The 5,608-nt window shown below is 37.2% G+C and overlaps 1 pseudogene; it reads right to left on the bottom strand.

Moving 5' to 3' along the window:
• Positions 1–3,003: 3,003 nt before the first annotated feature.
• Positions 3,004–4,440, bottom strand: LOC109275067 (heterogeneous nuclear ribonucleoprotein K-like; annotated as a pseudogene).
• Between the last annotated feature and the right edge of the window lie 1,168 nt (positions 4,441–5,608).

The following is a 5,608-nucleotide window of genomic DNA, read 5'->3' as shown; positions in this document are numbered from 1 at the left end:
TTCAGGCCTTCATCTCATGACCGTGACAATCATGACTGAACCAAAATCAAGAGTTGGATGCTTAACTGACAGATCCACCCAGTAACCCCTATTTTGGACATTTCATACAGATGGAATCATATGTGGCCTTTTGTGTCTGCTTCTTTCACATAACATAATGATTTCAATGTTCTTCCATATTGTAGTAAGAATAAGTAACTAATTCTTTTTTAATGTTTATTTTTTATTTCTGAGAGAGAGTGAGAGACAGAGTGTGAGTGGGGGAGGGACAGAGAGAGAGGGAGACACAGAATCTGAAGCAGGCTCCAGGCTCTGATCTGTCAGCACAGAGCCTGACACAGGGCTCGAACTCATGAGCTGTGAGATCATGACCTGAGCCGAAGTCGGATGCTTAACCAACTGAGACACCCAGGTGCTCCAGTCCTTGATTCTTTTTTATGGCTAAATAATACTCCATTATACGGATATATCACATTTTGTTTATTCATGTATTGTTAGACATTAGGATTGTTTCTACCTATTGGCTATTAGAGACATACCTGTACAAGTTTTTGTGTGGGCATATGTTTCCATTTATCTTGGGTATTTACCTAGAAGTAGAATTGTTTGGTCATGTGGGAACTATATGTTCAGCTTTTTGAGGAACTGTCAAACTGTTTCTCAACCTGGCTATACCATTTTACATTCCTACCAGCAATGTATGAGGGGTTCAATATCCCTACATCTTATTCCACACTTGATTTTTGATAATAGATGTTCTAGTGTGTATGAAGTGGTCTCTTGTTGTGTTTTTTATTTGTATGTTTCTAATGACTGATGATGTTGATCATCTTTTCATGGGCATATTGGCTATTTGTAATGTGTTTTTTTGGAGAAATTTTTAATCAAGTCCTTTGCCCATTTTTAAATTATATTGTCAATTTATTGTTGGGTTGAAAGAGTTCCCTGTGTATTTTGGATACTGAATCCAGATATGTGGTTTGCAATTATTTTCTCCCATTCAATGGATTGCCATGTCTTTTCATGCATAAAAGCTTTAAAATTTGATGAAGTCTAATTTATCTTCCCTCTCAGGTACTGGATCCCTTGCATTTCCATATGAACTTTAGGATCAGCTTGTCAGTTTCTGTAAAGAAAAAAAATCAGCTGGGAATTTGATAGAGATTGTATTGAAACTTTAGATCTATTTGGGGAGTGACATAGTCGTAATACATATTTCCACATATATATTTAGGTCTTGTTTAATTTTTTCCACAGTGTTTTATAGTTTTTAGTTCCTATCAAGGACTTTTTAAGTTTATTCCTAAGGGTTTTTTATACTATGCTAAATGGCATTGTTTGCATAATTTAATTTTCAAATTCTTTATTTCTAGCATATAGAAATACAGTTGATTGTGGTATACTGACTTTGTATCCTGAAACATTGCTGAAATTGTTACCTCTAGCCAATTTTTAGAGGATCTATTATTTTTTTCTGTATGCAGGGTCATATCATCTGCAGATATAGCTTATCTTCTTGTCCACTCTTTTTTTTCTGTATCATTTAAGATTACTATGTTTCCTCACAAGAGGAATGTTAGAATAAATTTTACAGGTAGTCAATCATACCTTGTTCAAACTGGGCACACATGAAATCTAGCATTATGGGAGTTTTATTTATTTGGTAGTGAACTTTTAACTATCAATGCAAACGCTAAGATACTACACCAAACATCTGCAGAAACTTTTTTCATCATTTTTTTTGAATTGTACACAAACATTTCCTATAAAATCCAATATACCACAAAGAAATGGCACATCTTTTTACTTCAATTTGAATACAATGGGAAAAATATATATATATTTGCAAAGTTTAAAAGACACTAGCAGGCTGACAGTTTGACTATAGGTGAGAAAATTATCTAACAAAAATCATTTATTTAGCATCAATCACTTCCATAACCAAGTATTATTCTGATTAATAAAACTTGCTGCCATTAGGCTTCTGGCAAATATCTATACCGTTACTGAATTTGTGGAGTTGCTCTTCACCTTGGTTCTCCTTCACAGTTAGTAGCATCGAAAGCTGCTGCAGGGCAGGGACAAGCATTTGCAAAAACAAAAACAATGTCCCCAGTTTACTATAAGCATGAATGTATATGACAGAATTACTTCTCAAGCAACAAATTTTTTTCAAATAATTTTTAAGTGTTTATTTATATTTGAGAGAGAGACAGTGTGAGAGTGGGAGAGGGGCAGAGAGATGGAGACAGAATCTGAAGCAGGCTCCAGGCTCTGAGCCGTCAGCATAGAGCCTGACATGGGGCTTGAACTCACAAGCCATGAGATCATGACCTGAACTGAAGTTAGATGCTTAACCAACTGAGCCACCCAGGTGCCCCATAAGCAATGGACTTTCAAATCATCAAGAAGTCACCAGAAACAAATTTGCCAAGATATGCTTATGTTTAAGAAGAGATGTATTTATTTATATCAAACAGAGTGTTTAGTTTCAAAACTTAGTGTTTAGTTTGGGGTGGGTTGGGGAATCCAGCCATTTGAAAAATGACAGTCTTAAAAAAATGAACACCAAAAATAGGTTCACTAAATTTATTTAAAAAATCAGAACATTTCTTACAAAAGAGAATTACATTCTGCACACTGCTATGAATAGATGCCAGGGACATATGGACTATTGTTACTTTTCCTCCCTGTTTCACTCCCCAAAATGTTACAATGACCACAAAGCAAAGTGTTCACAATAATTACATGGTTTTTTTTCTTGAGAACCACCAACAATGAGAAAAAATTAAAATTCATTCACTGTGCTGCTCTTTCAAAATTTTAATGTTAATTTTTGCACACCCTTCCCCAGCCTCCTTCCTTTTTGTAAGAAACTAAAAGATTTCTTCTGGTGAACAGCAAAGATTTCACTGCACCTCGAACGCAGAACACCTATGAAGCAGAGTAATGGTGGCTTTTTAAACAGAAACAAATAGAAAAAAAAAAAACCAAGATGTAGGATTCCTCTAGTTCTTCACTAGTTGTAGAAGAACTTTCTAGAATCCTGCTTCACACTATAAAAAAAGAAAAAATATCTTGCATTAGAATCCTTCCACATCTGCACACTGCTTCACGCTATTCTGCCAATACTGTGCATTTTGTATCAGGTCCTGTGTTCCTGTAATTGTAATGGTGTGATCTTCAGATCCTTCTAAAGGTTCTTCAATTTTGATCGAAGCTTCTGTCTCACAACGATTTGTTTAATCCTCTGACTGCCTCTGCCAATAATAGATCCAGCCAAATCTTTGGGAATAGTTACTTGCGTAGTAACAATAGGGCCACCAAGATAACCATATGAGCCACAACCCTACATAGGAATAATCCTATCCAGAGCCACCCTGTGGTTCATAAACCACCTTTCATTCTGATGGGCTCCATGCAACAGAGTTCTAAGTTTCGTCAGCACTGAAACCAACATTCCCATTATAGTGGTCTCCAGGTCCTCCTAGGCCATTAGATCTCCTCTTTTAGATGGTGATAGTGGAGGAAGAAGAAGATTCTGAGCTCTGCTTCAACCCTGGCTACCTCATTCAGGAAGAGACCGAGGAGGTCCTTGATGAGGGATGACATCATCATAATCTCTTCTAGATGGAGGCATAGGACACCAACCCTGACCAGGAGGCATTCTGTCAAAACCGCTTTTCCCCTGCATGGGAAATCCCACAGGACGTCGATGGCAGTCAGCAAACATTGTAAAACCATCCTAGATTTCATCATAAAAATTGGGATCATTAAGCTGTGCACGTCCTTTGATGGGTGACTCTGTTATAAGATCATGGATGATCTTGATGCACTGTTCAGTCCTATGAAGTTTTTCTCCAATGAGAACAACTCTGTCAGTGGAATGAAGACAGGAGTCCTAGAAAAGCCTGACTGTTGTGTGTGTTCCCTCAACGTTCTTTGATTTTAGCACCTTTAACCCCAGTAATTCCTCCTGCCAGTCTCTGATGAATCAAGTTGCAACTCGAAGTCAAAGTTGCTTCCTTTATAGTGTTGGTATTTTAAGCATTCCACAGTATCAGATTCTAGTGGGAGCTGATTGGTTGCTGTGGGTGATGGCAACTGCAGGCCCTCCTCTAAGGTAGAAATTCTTCAGAATTTCTCCAATTGTTTCAGTATCAGCACTGATAGTCACTATATGCTCGGGCCACTTCCATCTGGGACTAAAACACTGGAATTGTGGTCTGTATGGGGAAACTTAATATTCTTGGCTCCTTCCCAAATCCTACCCCAGCATTCTTGCTCTGTAGTAGAATGTGTAAGTCAACCAACCATCTTACCAGTGTTTCTAGATTTTCTAAAGTCTTGTTCCTCTTCCGTATCTTCTATGTGGTGTTTACCAAATTCAGCATTGGTTATGGTGTCAGGGAAGGTTTCCTCTGGCTGGTCAGTTTCCATTTTCTTATAATAAATGGACAAAACAATCAGGTATTATATATCCTTGTAGAGCAGAGCTGAACTCTTCTGGGCAGGACCAGCTGACAGCCTAGTGCTCCAGTCACTCCCCCGCCCCGCCACCCCAGACCAACATCCCTAGGCCCCTGGGCTGCTGTGCTGCACTCAGCTGGTCACAGCTAGACAGAGTCTTCTTGTTCTTTCTCAATGCCTTTTATTTAGTTTTCGTGCCTAATTGCCTTAGTTAGAACTTTCATTCAGTGTTGACTAGAAGTGCTTAAGTGGATTCCTTGTCTTATTTGTGATCTTAGGAGAAAGTGTTCACTTTTTCACTGTGAAGTATTATGTTACCTGTGGGTTGTTTTCTTTTTGTATATAATGGTTGAAGAGTTTCTATTTTAATCCTAGATTCTTGAGTTTTTTTATCCTGACAGGTGTTAGATATGTCAAATGCTTTTCCTGAAGTGATCATTTTTTGGTCCCTTAATCTACTTCTATGGTGTAGTATATTAATTTTCATACGTTGAATGCATCTTTGCATTTCTCAAATAAATCCTACTTGATGATATTGTTTAATCCTTTTTATAAGTTGCCAGATTTGATTTGCTAGTATTTTGTTGAGGACTCTGGTGCTTATAACCTCTTTGTCTGTATAGGATAATTCTGGGCAGATGGAATGAATTGAGAAGTGTTCTCTCCACTTATATTTTTTATTTTCATTTTTATGGAAAAATGTATTAAAGATTGGTTATTAGTTATTTTTTCTTTAAACATTTCATAGAATTGCCAATGGAGATCTCTCATCCTGAGATTTTTATTGGTGAGAAGTTTTTTGATTACTAATTCAGTCTCTTGTCATAGGTATATTAAAATTTTCCATTGCTTCTTGATTAAGTTTTGGTAATTGTATCTTTTATTCCTGATTTTTGTAATTTAAAACTTCAATTTTTTCTTGATCAGTCTAGCTACAGAGCTGTCATTAAAAAAAATTTCAAAGAACCATCTTTAAGTTTTGTTGATTCTCTTATTTTATGTTTTTCTATTCTCTCTTATTTCCCTCTCTAATCTTCATTATCGTTTAAAATTTTTGCTTTGGGGGGCGCCTGGGTGGCGCAGTCGGTTAAGCGTCCGACTTCAGCCAGGTCACGATCTCGCGGTCCGTGAGTTCGAG

Source organism: Panthera pardus, unplaced genomic scaffold (genome assembly GCF_024362965.1).
Source record: "Panthera pardus isolate Hobbes unplaced genomic scaffold, ASM2436296v1 HiC_scaffold_2, whole genome shotgun sequence".
In the NCBI taxonomy this organism is placed as follows: Eukaryota; Metazoa; Chordata; class Mammalia; order Carnivora; family Felidae; genus Panthera; species Panthera pardus.
This window is presented reverse-complemented; position numbering and strand designations above follow the sequence as displayed.